The sequence below is a fragment of the Haliotis cracherodii genome, unplaced genomic scaffold, assembly GCF_022045235.1.
Source record: "Haliotis cracherodii isolate W230 unplaced genomic scaffold, xgHalCrac1.p SCAF_8, whole genome shotgun sequence".
Taxonomy (NCBI): domain Eukaryota; kingdom Metazoa; phylum Mollusca; class Gastropoda; order Lepetellida; family Haliotidae; genus Haliotis; species Haliotis cracherodii.
This window is the reverse complement of record NW_027266341.1, coordinates 15395352-15415990: the sequence shown is the minus strand read 5'-3', so window position 1 is coordinate 15415990 and position 20639 is coordinate 15395352. Positions and strand designations below refer to the sequence as shown.

At 39.5% G+C, this 20639-nt stretch overlaps 1 protein-coding gene across 3 annotated transcripts in view; it reads right to left on the bottom strand.

The window, feature by feature from the left end:
• Window positions 1-20639, bottom strand: part of LOC139450299 (serine-rich adhesin for platelets-like) — a 61492-nt gene that overhangs the window by 25166 nt on the left and 15687 nt on the right. The gene's annotated exons all lie outside the window — the stretch shown is intronic.

Genomic DNA, 20639 nt, shown 5'->3' with positions numbered 1-20639 from the left:
ATAAATACTTCGTTTTAAAAGAACAGTGTTAAAATGCCCAGAACTATCAATATTTAATCTACTGGAAGTTACATGTCTTTATAACGTGGAAAACCGGTTTAACGTTGTGAGATTGCACACAATAACGAGGTGTACGACAAGGACGAGTGAAGACGTGAACAGGTCGTCACTTATTGTCGGTCATAACATAGGCAGATATAGCGTTGTCTGTTGCTTTTAAGTAACCTGTCTGGTAAATTTACATATTTTTCGCATAACATTATTAACATATCAACAACGTCGTGACCCCGCATTCAATACTTGTTATTTTTTGGATCATTTTTGTCGACATTAAAATATAAAAGATCACCTCTTTTACCGTTTGAAATCAAATATGTGAGATAAAAGTATGTTATTCGAGTCTTGGCGTTTATTTCGATTTTGTCGAGGTTAAAATACACACATTTTATATAAATCTCCTATGGCAACTTGTATCGCATTTAAACGTTCATATCAAATCTGAGATAAATTGACTTTATTACATTATGTTTATGCATAACTATTTATAATTAAATGATGGCAAAGACTGAAATAAAATGAAACACAAAGGCGTTATAGATGTTGCTTCTCATATTATATGGCTACACAAATCACTGAAGCAGTAATATACATCTGTCAGAATTATACAGAATTTCTGCACTTCCCGCTTTTATGATCCCGTCTCTGTTAATTACATAAGGGTATTATTGTTTGGGGCAGTTGGACGGCCTGCTTAACAATTTAACTAAATATTTTATTTGTGGTTTAAAATATCACTTTTGCCCCAGTAAGGATACACGGAGTTCACCATTCCCGTCCTGACGTGTATCATTACATTAGTAAACGTGAAAAGGCATCCGTCACTCATACCCTTTCACCTTTGAAGGTTTTGTAATACAGGCAGCTAGCTCTCCCGTGAAACGGCTCTAGACCATGTAAAAGGTTACACATAAGAGGTAGTTAAAAACGATAAGTATGTCCCTTAAATACAAACTTGACGTTAAATAACATATGCGCTAAATAGGTATCACTTTATTAAGTGAAGCGATGAGAGGGAACCCATATCATGCAATATACTTGTATGGAGATAACACTGCCCTTTTCGCCAACAAATGTCATATCAGCTTACACCAACATGAAACCCTCTGAGGCTAAACAAAACAAGACTTACCTACACTCTGTGTACAATGTACGACACGAAGACGTCGGTCGACCCGGCTTCCTATCACATATCTAACAGTATCTGTACAGCCCTCGTGTATATTCACGTATAGGGAATATAATGATATACAACGCCACCCAGCTGAGATTGAAAGCTCATTGTTTTATTGGGGTCACGTATGGAGAAGAGATCGGATAACAGCTAGCCTGTCCTATTCAGGTTAGGGTAAGGAGGTTGCGTTAGTAACTTGAATACAATAAAACTGGTAAGTTGAATGAACATTGCTTGGCGTCTTATCTGGAGATGATAACCTTGACGAGTAATGTTCGTTCAGAACAACATTTTTTAATTTATGAATATTTTTCTGTCTTATAGATGTTTCTTTTGTTTTGTTTTAAGCATATTTTATTGACAAATATGGTCAACGGAATTTGGAAAAAGTTATCCACGGTAGGTGGCCCTTTCCCTAATGTATTTGTACATACATTGATACATATATTACAATTCAAAGTAACAAAGAAATATATTTACATGAAAAATAAAAACACGTTTTTGAACATAATGTTTGCAAGAACATGAACGTACATACAATGCCTATATGAACTCATTTTACTTGTATATACACATAAATACGAAAATGCAAAAACATACATGCAAACCGTCATATATCATTACACATACATACACACGTATATATGTACATACATGCACACAAACTCACACTACATACATACATATATACATACATATACACATGTATACATATACATGTACACTCATACATATACATGTACACTCATACATATATATATACATACACACATACATATACACACGCACATACACATACATACAGACACATATATATATACAGATATATGTTCACACATACATATAGCACATACACTAACATATACAAACATACACACACCCGTTTATATATGCTTTCAGACAGAGGCAGAGATACCTATGTATTCATATACATGCATGCAGTTTATACACTAATGTCGTAATTAATAATAAGTGGTCGGAGAGCGATATTCTATACTTATGATAAAGAGTTACTCGAATCTGTCAGTCGCTGGACGCTGTTAAACATGAGATTACTGTGACCCCCAGCTAGCGATTCATAACCGTAGGCAACATTTTGTATTGTACGTGTAGTTCCAGCTGCTATAATGGTAGCGAACATGATATTTCTGCGTAATTGGGATATTCAAGAAAAAAGTGTACGTTGTTTTCACATGGATTTCCCCACGAACGGGACAAAGTGTCAGATAAATTTACTTGGAAGAGATCTGCGTTTCGGGAACTGCAAGAATGCCTTAGACGTGTATGTAAAATGTTAGCTCTTCGGTTGGCTGTTAAGAAGTATGGAGGTGGAGCTGCAATGGTTGTTTCAATCATATGTTTAAAATTTGACAATGATGTTGCACTTCTGTAATCAGGGAGTAACTCATTGTTTCGTTTATGAATAGCAGAAAAAATATCACTGACATCCTGTTATATTAAATAAAAGCGACAAACCTATTTTCATAATCGTATGAAATCTGGGCAAAATGCCGAGTCCATTGTACGATTCCGACTATATCATAAGCATGTGTTTATGAATCAATATAACAATAGAGATGTTCGCGAAAAGGTAAGCGTATCCTGTCCCATCCGTTGCTTCCGTCACAAACACATGCACAGGCAAGTAACATGTACGGCTGAAAAAGAACGAGCGGAACATACGGAATAAGTCGAAGTAGCGGATTGTATCGGCCATCATTGTTGTCACTGATGCGTCAAATGTGGAAATTCACTATACTACTTTTTGAAAGTGTTCTACTAGGGCCTTGGATGTGCTAACCGTGATCAAACGACTTTGGAGCAAACATTTTCTGTATTTCGTGAAACATTTGAAGATTCGAACATGGTTACTTCAGACCTTAATCTTTTAATGTTAATTCATGAGTTAAATACAATAACTTAAAACCAAAACACAAGCGAGGATAAATGTGTTCGGTGGAACTTCGAAAAGTTGAGCCCAATCCTATCGAATTATCGTATATCGTATGTATCATATGTATCGTATATGTAGCTACATAAAAAAGCTACGCGATAAATCGACAAAGAATAATGAAGAACAAAGCGTCGTTTAGTTTTATTTTATTTTTTAATGTATCTTTAACAATGTCTTCAGATATTGTTCTATCATGACGTCACTTGATGAAACTTGATGACGTCATATATTGGACGACGTTATTTTTAGAGTGACGTTTCTAGTAAGTTGTTCCCTATAGATTTGGTGGGTTACGCAGATAAACGCAGTAACCGAACGATCGCATCCAAAAGTGGGAGAGATATGACAAGAGATATTAGGCGATAAGGTACAGTTGACTGACATGAGGATTTTGAGAATATGCGGCAAATACCTAACTTGACACACCTATTAGTAAAATGGATTTGACCGACATTTCCGGGGTTGGATTCTATTCAGGGATAATTAATCCTGAACGCGATGTGAAACACCACTTCACCTCACCTTTAAACTGTTACCTTACTAACCTAAAAGCTGAGATCGTATTGTGCAAATGGGTACTGAAGTAACGGTTGTTTCAACACACACTTAACCCCTTCCCCGTTAGATTTAACTGTCATTAACACAGGGTGGATCAACAGCTGTCGACCTCTGCCTGTACCAAATAAAGTATCTGTAACAATGTCTTCAGATAATCACCTTGCCTGAGTTGTTGATTTGATAGGTGCTTCACCCTAACACTACTTCAAGTCTCAGGAAAAGAGCATGAGATGTATGGGTTGTCAAACTGAGATATATTTAGACATTGGGTATGCGACCTTTCTGATAGACATTATTCGAACATAGGGGGCACTTGACCCAGAGTGACAAGCAAACAGTCAACAACTCAATGACTTTCATCCGACACCAAGCCTACCCGAAGCGACATAACTGAAATATTCCAGCGACATCACGGCAGGGGACACCGATGGGCTTCACACGTTGTACACATGTAGGGAATCGAACCCGGACCCGTGGCCAGGGAATGTTTGAACCACCACTACATTCCCCTTATTGCCTGTATCACAGAGTACCGTCGATGCCGCGCAATCACAATGTATATTTGGAGGAACGAACGGCAGGACCTAAACGTGTATTGCTTTGGTTGAACAACGAACAGATTTACACAAGGACCAGACCCGTGACCAAGGGCTAGAATAGGTCTTCATCAACCCATGCTTGCCGTAAGAGGCGACTAACGGAATCGGGTGGTGAGGCTCGTTGACTTGGTTGATACATGCTTGGATCGATGCTCTTGATATCAATCACTGGCTTATCTGGTCCAGACTCGATTATTAACAGACCGCCGTCATATTGCCGGAATATTGCTAAGCGGCGTTAACACCCCCCCCCCCCCCCCCCCCCCCCCCCCACACACACACACACACACACACGCACACCCAAAAAAACCACAAAAAAACCAAACAAAACCAAACAAAAAAAACCCCACAAAACACAAGGACCTACTCGGGGCGATTCTGGGAGTTGAACCTACAACCAGCCCACACCGCCAACTGGAGGACACACTGGTACAAAGCATGCTATTGATCACGCACAAATATATAAAGCTGGGCTCGTTCCACAAAGCGATGGTAGCACCAAGACGTTTGTAACTCCCATGATACTTTAACATAGATTTACGACAGTCGTAGCTTTAAGATCACTTTATGGAACGGGCTCCTGAGATACTAAGTATGCAACAGGGTTGCCTTCCCATGACTAGTATGTGAACATTATAAACCGTACTCGAAAAAGAAGAAATGTCGACATTTAGTACAATTTTTACCTTTACGTTCCAGTCCCCAGGAAGGTTTGTAAGGGTACGTATTTAAAACAATAGATAAACAACCTCATTCAACCAATACCGAAGCCACTGTGTTTATGAGTGTCTGGCTTTACGCTGCTTTAGCAATATTCCAGGTATATTACAGCTCGGAAATGTCCCCAGAATCGAACAAGAGTCTTCGGCGTAATGAGCCAGCACGTTGACAACAAGGCTACCCCACCGCATCTGTCTGCTCTTAATCATTGTATAAGGAAAGCATGAGCTCATCGCCAGTAGAAATGTGTACTCCGTGTCATACACGTCATGCTATAAGCAAGCTCTGTTCGGCTCTGGCTGGTTGGGGAAGTCCTGTCGAGGAATCGACTCCCTATATGGATGCAATATGTATGGAACATTTCCGGTGTCCCCGCCGTCATATTGATGGAACATTGTCAAGAGAGGCATAAAGCCGACCCACTTTCCCTGTTCTGATTTATGAATAGTCAATAATAAAGTCTCAATAGGATCACGAAACAAGGGGAGATAATCCAGAACAAACTAAGTCAGATAATCCCAAAGTTTATGTTCTGCATGAATCAACCGGCAAATCTGTTAAGTATAGGATTAAACACAGTAATTCTAGTGTTACAGGTATTATACTCCACCTCGATATTTACACTTGAGGTGTAATGAATTCCGGGCACGACCCGTAAATGTAAGCAGCTTATGTTCTCATCAATGAGTATCTTAATACCCCAGTAGTATCAAGTAGCCTCCAGTCGAGTAGAACCACGTCCTTCAGGAAGACATCCCGTGTTGTTGTACAGCTCATCAGAGTATATCGGTCCGCGCATGAGCTCAGACATGTCACATGTATATAAACTTGTTGTTCTTGGTGTAATACGAACCTTACCAAATCACCTCCTGCTGCTATAGTATAAGGTTTCAAAACAGCTAGTATTCAGGGCTACAACCGTTCATAATGCACAGCAGGATGTATTTGTATTTTAGTTGGATGTCTGAACTGTTTTTACCATAAATAAAAACGACAAAACCCTTTCCATATTCACGAGAAGTGGATGCTAAAAGAGTCGAGTGTACGATTCCGACTATCATAAGCTTGTGTTTATGAATCACTACCAAATAGGGATGATATTTGGCGTTCGAGAAAAGGTGAGCGTATCCTTCCCCACCCAGACACCCGTCACAAGTAGTCAAGTTGGTTAGGCGTACCATCAGCTCAGGGCCCTTTCCCCATCTACATACAGCCCAGACAGCCGATGGGACTTCTCCCAGGAAGCCGTTCTTAGTCAAACCCACCCGCAACTCGGAGATTGTGAAGACTCCCCAACACTGCAGCCTTCTGCATTACCAAGATTGTCAGAAGATCTGTATTCCTGGCAGCAAACCCGGGTACTCTCCCAGTGTCAGATAACAGATTGGAAAGTACCAAACCTAAGGCACCGAGTACAATGGGGAGTCAGACAACTTGGTACATGGGATGCAAGCGTGACATTTCGAACGCGAGATCTGCATATTTGCCATGTTTTCCCTCAATCTTGTCAATCACATTACTGTCAAAAGGGAAAAAGATTCAATGATATAAATGATTTCATTGGATTATAAATGGATATCAGGTGTGTTGGCCTGGATATGTCTGAGGTTGTATACGGGCCTATTCCAAACGATTTTGTATTTATCATTTTCCATGACGCCCTCTACATATTCCGGGTCGTACCATGGGTGGACCTCTGTGTCAAAACCACAAGCATGGCTAAGACGGTAATAAAATGATCGAGCCACCAAATCATGTCGCTTAAGATACTGTGTCTGTGCCAAAGCTGGGCACCCACTCACAATGTGTTGGACAGTCACATTTGGAAGTGACTGGTCCAGCAGCAAACAGAAAGCCTTCTGTTTCACTTTTCAGGCCAGACGACTTCCTCCAAGCGAAGGACTCTGCAGGATGATGATCTCCTCAACATACTGCACATACACTCGTTCAGAAAGCCTCTCCTTGAAAAACTGAGTCTGGGCCGATTTTATATAGCACTTCACTTGGTTGACACTCATTTCTGTACCGTCCAGCAGTACAGAACCATCAACAAAATCAACACCGACGTTGAGATTATGGCCCACATCCTTGGCTCGGTTTCGAAAACAGTGGAATGCCTGGTTTTCATCATGAGTCTTGACATACTTCACAAGAGGATCATCAGACAAATAAATGTGTGCAAAACTGCACAAAACGATTCTATCATGAAGAGCCTACACATTAATCAAACCACGCCCTCCCATCATAATTGGTAAATATAAGCGATTGAGGGAAGAGCGAGGGTGGTGGGATCTATTGTCTGACATGATTATTCGTGTGAGGGTGCCAATACCCTGAATTTCTTGTTTCGTCCAATCAACAACACCAAAAGAATACGAAAGGACGGGCACAGCATAAGTATTTGTTGCTATGACTTTATTGCGAGCGTTCAGATCTGAACTTCAGATTTTCTTTAGTCTACATTTGTACTCTGCCCGAAGTTTGCTCTTGATATGGGCATTCTGGAGTTTGTCCTAATCTGCATCCCTAAGTACGTGTAGGTCTGACCTTTCACGAGATGGTCAATAACTCCTCCTCCAAGTAAACTGACTGATCCTCCCTCTTCTACTTAATAGTATTATTACCCTGTAACATAGCAACACAACAAAGTAAATAACAAATTCGAAACCTCGACTAACTAGTAAGTAACAAGTACAGTTAAGAGAAAGAAACGAACACAACTGACACGAATGTACGCATTCAACACAAGAGAAGACAGCTTGAGTATAGATCAGACCGTGTCAACAAGAAGCTGTACTGCAAGGTATGTTTGTTGACAATACAAGAATCACAGTGGCCATTCAACCACTGACGCCAATCCTATACCAAGGCATGCGGTGCGGCGTTATGGAGTTGTAAAAGAGATCAACAATGATTGAAGCACCTTGAAATGACATGTTATTAAACACCACAGATTACCCCCAGACATGTATAGAACTCACCACAGGGCTAAACAGGGCTTGCCTTTCACATTGCCGCGAGGGGGTTCTTCACTACCCCATAGAGGCAATCTAGGCCACGGCTGGTGAGGTCAGGAATGCAGTTTACCGATAACACACACAGTGATACTGGTTACAATGGGTAGAGAATCATACATTTACCTGACAGTGCAGTCACATTATAGCATGTTTCGTCATGGTATGGGGGGCACGGGTGGCCCAGTCGTCTAAGGCGCCGCGATTCGCTGTGCAGAGTTGCGTCCCTTGGGCACGCCAGAAACCTATGATTGTGGGTTCGAATCCCGGTTCGCCCCGATTATGTTTCTAGGTTTGTCAGCACCATACCCGTGCTCGTGGGTTTCACCGAAGTGGTAAACGTCTGAGACCTGCATCACTTCGGGCTTTCCTCCCACATTAAGTTGACACGCCGTGATATAACTGGAATACTGTTAAAAACCGCGTAAAACCAAACTCACTCACTCACTCACTCGTCATGGCATGTCCATGTACAATCCTTCCATTGCCAGGGATTTGGCTTATACGGGCAGAATATCTTCAACATTCAAGGCCTCAACAAAGCTATCAAAATGTGTCATTGTAGAAACGTGGAGGGTATTTCCAAATTTGACGCATTTGTGACGAAAGTGATGTCCGATGCAATTCGCCATTTTGCCTTGTACAATATGTTCCCGTGTTTTGTCAGTAAACAATTCGCTTCCCTTTGCATGTGTTTGTGACTGATGCCACGGTTGGGCAGGATCCGATGAACTTTTCGCGAACACCTGGTATCATCACTATTTCACAGTGATCCATAAACACATGCTAAGTCTGTAGTGGGAATCGTACACTGGACGCACAGACATACACACACGCACGCACGCACCCATGCACAAACAAACACACACAGACATACACACACGCACGCACGCACACACACACAGACATACACACACGCACGCACGCACACACTTACACAAACACGCACACACACAAACATACACACAGACATACACACTTACACAAACACACACAAACACACACACATATCTACACACCCGCAAGCACCCACGCACACACAGACATACACACTTACACAAACACACACACACAAACATACACACAGACATACACACATACACACAAACAATCATTTACCGTGCAGTCCGTTATATACATGCTTTTGACCTTAACTGCAGATGCTTGTTTTCCAGTGTAGTTATATTAACACACTGTAACGCCTTAATTAGCATATCGTGACGTCTATATTAGCATAACGTGGTCCTTAAATAGCATAACTTGACCCTTTACCAGCATAACTAGACCCACCGCATACTTCATACATGAATTCGCGATCAAACGTTCCAATCAGTCCACTGATAGGTCAAATAAATGAATTCTAGTTAATTCGGAAAAATTTTACCCTGAAGTTGATGATTATATAACAGACAGAAAACTAAAGATAAATAGAGCCATACCTTAAACATTCCAATTTCACGCATCACCAAGCACGACATCTATGTTGGAAAGGCATGTGAGTCCCCTATCACACAGGGTTCACATTCAAGCCTTGAATTTATCAACAAAATGTTGAAGTGGTCCATGATAGCATATAATCACAAATATCCATCTCGCTCACTGCAAGTGTTGATCTTCATGTCTATACGCTCAAGGCTCGACCCTCCTCAAGTGTGTACATGTATTCAAAATACATCCATGAATCTTAGCCGAACCCCCCTCAAGTGATGTACAAAAATTCAGAAAACAGAATACATCCAGCGGTCTTGTCCCGCACACCCTTTGTCCTGTTGTATGCCGGGACACATGAAGAAATCAGTCTGATCTCTCCTCTAGGCACATCCGTCTCTCACAACCATCATCGAAAGATATTTGACACAGGCATCTTTAACACGGGGATATTAGAATCAGTGCATGTGCTAGGAATGCTCCCGTGTTGTCGACATTGCGCTGATGCATAAAACAAATGAACAATAGCACCGACAATACCCCCTGTGTTTAACTGAACCCCTATAAACCCGGTTCTCTGCCATGCTTCAGTTATCATGATTAAGACAAACCTGCTGTAGCAACCACCCTGAGATTCAAAACGAACCAACTGAGACTAATTTGAAGGTCGTTTTGTTTGCAGCGGCTCTATATCAACGTACGATATCTTTACGAAGCTGTGAAATACAAAACATGTACTCAAGTTTCTAAAGGGATAGTCCCACTGTTTAATAACTTGTAAATATTTACTGGAACATATTTCCCAAGTTATTCGCCCAGTAGGTCTTCCATATTTCAGTATGCTTATGGAGAGATGAGTTGAGTATTATGGGGTGTTTTGTACGCCTATGTTAGCTATATTCCAGCAATATCACGGTGGGGGCTGTGAGACAGACTATTCTCCTATATCGACGCTCCTTTCGTATTGTTTCAATGCTAAACATACCATAGGTAATGGTACAGTTATGCTCATGAGGACATACTTACTGTAGTGACACCATTATGCATGTTGAGGTACGAGACACGTGAACGTATCTGGGTTTGTTGTTTGATGCCGCACTCAGCAGTATCCCAACAATAAGATGGTGAAGTCTTTGATAGACATTTCGAAGTTGGGAGAACATGAATACATGACACCTTTTTATGGATAGCAATATCTTTTCATTACTTTTTCGACGTTTCGGAGCTAGTTCGTGCAATGAAGCATTCACCGAGCACGAAGTAGCTCTGAAACGTCGTACCAGGAATAAAAAAAGATGCTATCCATAAAAAGTGTAATGTGTTCATATAAGAAGGCGGCATGTATATAATCCAGTGATTAATATTATGAGCAACGATCCACACCGTCGGGGTACGATGACACGCTATTGACCAGGCCACCGAGCCTGACCACCCGATCCATGTTGTTGCACTGTACGACAAGCATATATTGCCTGGGTCTATCTATTACCAGTAAATGTTTACCATCAGTTATTCTCAACATGAAAATGATACCATCCTACAGGAAGCTGTCTGTGCTGTCAAGGTTCAGAATCAATGAGGCATTCATGTGATTGAAAAGGAACCTTAAACAGCACATCGGTGTATCAATAATTGACAACTTTCACAGCTGCATCAATAGATGTTCATTACAGGCAACAACACCTATGCTTGTTACAGCAGGACATGTGATAGATTATGTAAACACTGTGAACACGTCACAGAATCAGGAACGGACCTAGGGTATCGATCAGCGATACGAGTTCACAGCGTACGAAGTAGTACAATAGTAATTACTGCGGCTACGAAACTATTCACAGTGGCGACACATACCTATTAGTGTTTGGCAAGCATCTATTTCAAGTATTTAGTTTTGATTTTTTGTTTTACGCCGCAATCAGCAATATTCCAGCTATATGGCGGTGGTCTGTAAATAATCGTGTCTGGACCAGACAATCCAGTGATTGATATCATGAACATCGATCAACACAATTGGGATTGATGACATGCACCAACCAAGTCAGCGAGCCTGACCATCTGATCCCGTTAGTCGCCTTTTACGACAAGCATAGTCGCCTTTTACTCTTTTCAAGTAATTGCAAATGGCACATTTTGAGTAGAACGAGAAAGCAGGTTTTTGAATAGGATAACACAATCGTTAAGAAACAAGAATACCAACCACATGTTAATGTTGTCTATTCAACTATTCATGGTACCTACAGAATACCGGAAACTTATCTGCCATGTTTGTTTGATGCTTCCAATAAAGCCGCGGGGGCAATGAAGCTCAAAATAAGCAGGGAAGCTGCAACAATGCGTGACGCTGATAAGAAGGTTTGGACAAGGATAAGAGTGGTGTCAGCCGAAATAATCCTGAAGACCACAGACACCAAGGAACCAGGATCCTCCCTGAGCAAAGTTGACCAGTAGGCAGTGACTCATTAATAGGACGTGAACACAGTTTAACACACTGTTTACATGTAACCTACTGCTGATAGTGTTTTCCCGCACACTGTAAATAAGCTGAAACGTATGATCACTTTTGCATATAAAAACTGTAGAATTTGTAGTATATGTGGTCTATTATTTTTCATGGTCAATATGTTGACTGATTATCGCATGTTTAGTTTAGTTCGTTTTCTCCTTTTCTACTAACAGGCTATATGTTGGACATTTCAATGTCTTGAGTTGAGCTCGTTGGCCTCCAGGCACGCGCAAGGCGGGAAAAGTAATGCAAATACGTATTGCCAGAGTGTGTGGCAGCAAAGGTTATTTCTTTACTTTTATTCTTATTATTCTCATCTATCGTTATACAAAACATTAAATCATTCCAGTGGGTACATTACACTTTAGGGGCGGTCGGGTAGCCTAGTGGTTAAAGCGTTCGCTCGTCACGCCGAAGACCTGGGTTCGATTCCCGACATGGGTACAATGTGTGAAGCCCATTTCTGGTGTCCCCCACCGTGATATTGCTGGAATATTGCTAAAAGCGGCGTAAAACCATACTCACTCACTCACTCACATTACACTTTGTTATTTCAAAAGAAACATGATATTGATAATATATGGGCATATGCGATAAGATACATATAGTTTCAGCCAATTGTAGAGGCCTAGCCCAAAGTATGAAACGAAAAGAAGTCATGGATTTATATATAAGAAAAGAAATTCTCTATCATTCGTTTGCAGGATGGTCATATTTCCAAAGATAACGAAACTCTTGTGAAAAATGAATGGAGTCTTGATGGTGTTATTGCGCCGAACCAGTGGACTGGTCGAGATGTAACATTCCTCTTCAACAACAATTTTGAAAATATGAAATACACAAGACTTATCTTGACGATAATGGTAATTATATGATTCTCGATATTATGGTTGGCGGTACAAAGTTAACCCTCACCACAGTGTATGATCCACACTCCGATAACGCTTTATTTTACCAAACAGTATTTGAAAAAAAAGATGATATGAGTAATTACTTTTTTAGTAATATGTGGAGATTGGAACTATGTACTTGAACCGTCACTAGGCTTGGAAAGGTATACAAATATTAATACTCCTACAGCAAAAACATTAGTCTCTAATAGAATTGAATAATTGAATCTAATAGATGCATGGCGAGAACTAAATACGAACAGCAATACATTTACTTGGGGGACAAACAACCCTCCTCAACAAGCAAGACTTGACTTTTTCCTGGGCTCCGTTCCTCAAAGCGATCTTAGCACTACAATGATCGTAAGCCTATGTTAAAGTATGGGACTTACGATCACCTTAGCGCTAAGATCACTTTGAGGAACGGGGCCCTGGTTACTAAAGATCATTTTAATCTCACTGTTCATTTTTCAATCTTACCCGGATCTTACCGATCAATCAGCCATTACATTGTCGCCATCAAATCAACAAAATATGAAAAGGGGCGAGGATATTGATAATTCAACACATCATTAATACGACAAGACGAATATATAAAAATAGTAATTACATATTCGACGAAACTAAAGATCCTAAATATGATAATAAAGGCATTAAAATATCTAAGATTTAGATCTTACATTTACTGATTCGCTATTCTTGGAGACATTTTTTATGAAAGTAAGAGGAAAAACTCATATTCATATTCAACACACTTAAAAAAATGAGAATGTTTTTTGATATATTGGAATTTGAAGAACAAGGTAGAAAGCACTTTCAAAACGTTAGCGAAACATTGTTATCCAAACTATCAAAATGATTTAAGAAGAAATGAGAGGAATTTAAATCCGCAATAGAATACAGTGGTATAACGAAGGAGAGCAACCGACTCATTACTTTTTCCACTTAGAAATCAGGAACTTTACAAATACACTTATCATTACAATTCAAATGGTTCTTTAATAATGAACGATCAGAAAATATTTTACGAAACAGTATAGAAGTCTATAGACGATATTGACGTTGAAGGTTCAGATTGTTTATGTGACATTGCCATTCAAACCTTGAATATTACTCTTTCAGAAGAACTAGATGAAGAAATAAAAAAATAACGCGATATCTGGTGCTACTAAGTCAATGAAAAATATCAAGATTCCGGGACTTGGTAGTTTTCCTATTGAATTTTTCAAAAATGTTTGGATTTATCGCTATATCAATTGTCATTACAAAAACAATTCTATGACTGCATTCCAAAGCCAAATAAATATAGACTTGGAGACCTATTTCTCTTTTAAATGTATTATAAGATTATGAGCACCTGTAAAACAAATAGGATAAAAAAAGACACTGGGTCTCCTCATCCACGATATTCTGACGGGATTATACCGGGTAGGTGTAATTGCGAAAACATTCGACTCTTCATGACATCACCTTGGCAACAAAAAGATTTAAGAAGAAAGGTCTATTAATATTAGTTCATTTTGAAAAAGTCTTTGACACAGTTTTTAAACGATTCATTGTGCAGATTCTAGATAAATGTGGCTTTGGAACTCATTTGCAAACATGGGTAAATATCTGGACTTTACTTCTTGTGTGAAACAAAATAGTAACTTGTCATCATTGTTCGACATTTTAGACAAGAGGATCCAACTTCCCCATTTGTGTTTCTTTTTGTGGTAGAAATGCTACGGATAATGATAAGTAATAATATAAATTTAATAATACAAAGATATAGTTCTTGGAGAAAGTGAGCACGTGATAGGTCAACACTGAGATGACACCGAAATATTTCTTGACGGCTCAGCAACGTCTCTAAATGAAGTACTAGGTACACGAAGTAATTTCCGTAGAATGTCTGGCTTAAAAATGGATATTGACGAAACTAAAGCCGTATATGAACTCACGCTATGTTCTGATTGTTCACTATGTTCACTATGAACATTGGACTGGCATAACGCAGATTTCGATGTACCTGGCATTAAAGTAAACGCTGATTTGAAAAATAAAATCAGAATGGAAACAACTAAAAGAATTCGTATAAACTGTCGGAAACGCAATTTGATATTAATTGGGACTATATTAACCGTAATAAAACTTTGCCTTTGTCAACATAGTTCATATATTAACTACTTTACAATATTCCCCAAAAGAATTTATAATGAAGTTAAACATCATTTTTTTCAACATTGTGTGGAATGGAAAGAAACGCAAAATAAAAAGGATAAGCCTATTTAGAAAATATGAAGATGTTTGCTTTAGAATCGTTTATATTTCAATGTTTATTTACTCACTTAAGTTATCGTGTATCAAACAATATATTTCTAAGCTATCATCTTCCAGGCTTTCCCTCAGAATATATTTGGGTGCTAACATTAAAAAAACACTTCCATATCACTAACCCATTTTCGAAAAACATATTAGACGCTTGGAACAAGTATATAAAAAAGTACATCATATGCGAAAACGATATTACTGGAATGCTAATGCAATCAACTCATACAGTTTTTGACAGAATTCATGTTAAAAATACCCGACACCTATAAAAGTATTAACAACACAGTGGAAGGCTCTGTACATACCGCATAATTATCACGCCAACTGTGATCCTTTTGTATTGAAAACACCTTAGAATGAATTAGATGGTCCGTATTGCTAATACAAGACACAGACACGAAATGATGCCAACGTCCGATGATGAAGGAAATACTGAATGCCCCTTTACGCATGTCAGTGTCATTACGCAGCACCCCACCCCCCACCCCCCCACCTCCATCCACCCCCCACCCCACCCACACATATATACTAGTATATATATATGGTATATCAGGAATATTACCATGATTACCATGATTTATCACAGCAAGTCGACTGAGACAAGTGTCCTTCAGTTGTGAGGCGGTGAGGTAACATGACGCCTAAACGCTAATGGTTGTCCAGGGTCAAGATTAATCACCTCGCCGATCGCCTACAGGTAAGAAGTATTACCACACCCGCAACAACTCCTGGCGGATTATTTGACGTCAGACAACGCAGGCGTCGAAAATACATAGCCTACAGAAAAAATAAAGGAACTAGACCACTGACTTGTTTAAAACCGCACTCAGCAATATTCCAGCTTTGTGACGACGGTCATGCAGTTGGGATACGATGACATGCATCAACCAAGTCAGCAAGCCTGACCAACCGATCCCGTTAGCCGCCTCTTACAAGAAGCATTGTCGCCTTTTACGGCAAGCATGGGTTGCTGATAACCTATTCTACCACGGATATTCACGGATCGTCTAGTGTAGAACTGGACATTGTAATAAAACTTAAATTGCGACACTCTGCAATTAGCGTATTAACAAGCTGCTTCATTGAGCTACATAACAATATTTGAGATTGTAGACTGCCAAGTTGTGTACAAATCAATTGGATAAGTAATGCTGGGGCTGGCAATTGGTTTGAGGCAAGTGCCTCTTTAATATTTCTTAAACCTGTTGGATCTGTATCTTATTTATATCATTGTTGACTGTAACTGTTGGTGTGGTGTTTGATCTGATAGTTTCCTATTCATCATCCATTCATCATGTCAATTCTGGTCAGGGTCAACATCCATTGCCCTGTGCCACCTATGCAATACATACCAATACATCGACTTAGATCTCACACGTATAACCTTACAGTCTTGCAACAAGCTAAATACTGGGGATTATTCATGTCTAGTTACAGTAATAATGCATGTAATTAAACACACACTACGGATAAGTTAGATAGGTTAACACCATGTAAGGACAGAGTATCATGAGTTAAATAAGTCACGTTCGAAGCGGTATTACATAAGCGGCTCACTCAAAATAACATCTGATCATGCTGATAATCAACCAGCATATATACTGTCAATACATAATATTAGAGATCGTATTTAAGTTTTGAAATGAGACGTGATGATATTTACTAGATATGCTGCATTATAAGGGACCCGTCGGGTAAGGCGCTGCAATTGGCTACACAGAGTTGCGTCCCTTAGGCGTACCAGGAACCCATGATATTGAGTTCGAATACCAGCTTCTGTCTGATCATGTTTCTTGGTTTGTCATATACATATACATACCGTGCAGCAAATGTAGGATTCATTAACATAATAGAAAGTAATACGTGTGATATACACTGTACCAATAAATAGGACACACACAGACGTAAGTCAACACTGTTGTGTGATTATGAGACACATTCCATATCTGTCTACATGTTAATGTAAGTAAGCATGTATGTATCGCGTGTAGTACTATCATGTACATGACTAACGGAAAGATAATAGCGTTCACTGCAACATTCCTTTCCGTCAAGGATATATGGGCACGACTCACGAGGAGCAAGCAGTGAAATATGTAAAAAATATCAAAAATTAATACATACACTGCTTGGTTCTGAAATAAATATCTCCTAATTAAACTCACAACGAACCCGATGCATGCCCTAACATAACGTCAGCCGATATCGCATACGCATTTCCAAAGAATGGTTTTAATCTAAATGCCATGAAATGTTTTCGTATACAACGTGCACACACATACCGACTATAGTCGTGCATTATACATACGTTCCAGTCTCGTCTCACCTGGAAGAATGCCGTCCCTTCAACGTACATGTATACCGACGGTCGACACACGGCAGCCCACAGAACAACTTCTTTACCCCACATCATACCGACAAGTTCATTGTAAGAAACACAAAGTATTCCCATAAACAAACACATAAATATAGGCCACAGAAACCCGGTACATATCTGCCACCTTTGGGCTATGTGTGGCAAATGAATGCCCGTTAGGCGGAATATCTATTAACCGTCTCAATTCCAATTCAACCATATTACAAACAATGCATTGCCCGAGGTGCAAGGTGACATTTTATGATTACTGATTTAGAATATTAAACATTTTTTATTTTAAAATAATGAATTATATTATAATGGAATGCGTGTCAATGAATGCGTTCAGGTGACGTTAGCGCAGCAAAGGTTAATATGAAACATTTTTCAGTGACACCTTGTCATATTTGTCTATGTCGTGCCAGCATATGATAAAGTATGTCACGAATGCATGCATGGAAGTTTGCATTATGTTACTACCTAGCCTCGGGTAACTGTGATATTTAAAATACAATTTCAATTAAAACGTTCACGAATTTCGAGTAATGAGGTTTAAATCTTTCAGAGAAGTGTGTACAAATATTTCCAGTCCACTTTTACGCTGAAACAATCGGGAACATCGTTCAGGCATATGCAGCGTTCTTTTCGAATTACATCATTTCAAGGTATTTCCGGGATGGAATAAAGTTGTATATTACGAGTGAGTGAGTGACTTTGGTATAAAGCTGATTTGAACACTGTTTCAGTTATATCATGGCGTGTCAGCTTGTGAAGAAAACACCCAAAGGATGTAGTTCTTAGACCTTACCGCTTTGGTGAAATCAACGACAACGGGTATATATGGTATATAGAAACCTAATCAGGGGGTATCTGAGAATCGAACCCACGATCACAGGTTTCTGGCACACCCAAGGGACGCAACTCTGCATAGCGAATTGAAGCACCCTAGATCGTCAACATGGCCTAATAATGGATGATATAAACTACCGGGCAAAAGAAAGTATGCATCCATGTTTGATGGTGGCTAAAAATGATACAAACAAATAATGGTTATTCGATGGTGATGTATTTGATAGGGTATAATACTTGTGTTATGGGCCTTGGGTTTACAGTGTTTCGTCAGATGTTTTCAACCTAGAAATGCTTTGATAACGTTTATTATTATTTTTGGGTGAAATTCAATTTTCAAGCGTGTGCTTTCTTTCTCCCGGCAGTATATATAATATTAAGGTTGGTTTTTTTTGGTTTTTGGTTTTTGTTTTTTTAAATCATAAATGTTATCGCGTTATCAGAAACACGGATCACAAGCAGTTTAAAAAGACACATGTCAGGAATACCGATTGTCCTGAAATTTACAATCATCGCGATTCGGTGAGTGAGGGATTCAAGTTTTATGACGATTTGAGCAATATCCATACACAACCAAAGGGCTCATCGTATTATACCACAGTACCATCGGGGGGAGTAGAACCATGGAATGCTTCAACCAAGAAGTTAACTCCCCTTCTCGTCTTTTCATGTTAACAAAAAAACCAAAAAAAACCCAAAACAATTCTGCACAGAGTGAGCACCATGTACACTGTGTCGCTTATTTCAGTACAATAAGCCACATACCATTATGCAAAATGATAATGATAATTATTATCATTTTGCCAACATAAATGTCAATAGGTGCACGTGTCCTTACATATGCATTGTTTGGGAAATAATGCATTTTGTATATTAACCAATTAGTAGCTTACGTTTAGGGTGTGTAACAATAGACAGAGCCGCCTGCACCAAGAAGACCTCCTCATTGCTACGACATTCCTTAACCTTTTGACAGAACTCCTTTTGATTGAAATGAAACCGTTTCACGAATTTACTTACTGCTTGTAATTGCCCCGACGAACCGGTCCCAGTAAAACATTCTATATAGGTGGGTGCATTTTGAATAGTTATAGAAAACCTGAACTGAATTCCTGTAGCGTCACGGGGTTTGAACGTACGCTCCTCAATGTGTTGACAGTAACTTACATGTCTAAAGTTATTTCAGTATGTTATGAGAGACACATTAAATATCCTTTTCAGGCTCAGAAAGTGGATTATTTTCAGTCAGCACTTCTAGGGAGGGATGGGGATGGGGGATGGTGGTGGGGAAGTGGGGTATTCATTTCACAACGTTTTCTTTTCCAGGAGTTTCGGAAACAGATTATGTTTTTCTAAAGTAAATCTAAAAACTCCCCCAATTTAGAACATAGCTCTTCATGGATGCATGGATAGTTGCTTCTGACATATTAGTCAAGATACAACTTCACGTCAAAGTATTCTGGTGAGGGGCACCTTCACCTTGCACTGAACAGGGAAGTGGGAACTGCCTTTCTGTCTATGTGAACGTACAAACTGTCACCGAAACTCAGTCACAAATACTGCAGCCGTTGCTTGCATGACGTGGGATCACAACACACGTCAACAAGAACGTCAAAGCCGTATTGATAAGCTTACTAGTCCAACAAAATGGACGTGATACATTCATGGAAACCATCACTCATAATGATAACACCAGGTGTTCGCAAAACCAGAAAGCATATAGTCCCACCAGAGGCACCGATCGTCAGTGAAGGTCGAGGTCACAATAACGTTGACCGGAAGTACAGTAATATTTTTGAAAATTTAACATTTCTTATGCTATAAATTGCTGCCCCTGCCATGGTCTTTGACTTGATCCTTGATGTGCGCATTTAAATTTATTCACATTATTAACTGAGATAATTCGTTTGTATCATTGTGACAATACAACGCCGCAGTATTCGTCGCATTAAGCCCCCGCTCCAATAAACATCTCCTGATCAGCTTCTAGACAAATCTGTTAGTTATCTTTGTAAAGACCTGGTACTAAACCCGAAAATTTTACAGAAAACACAAGAGCATAGGAGGGCAAATAATTTCCCAGTAAAACGTTTGAGTTTTGTTGACGTTTGAACCGGATTTGTTCCGTCGCGCGAACCCTGTCAACAAAATTTTATGTATATGGCTTTTACAAGGATCCCATTGTCAATTTTCTAAGCGGACATTGCCCTTTTTATGCTGAATA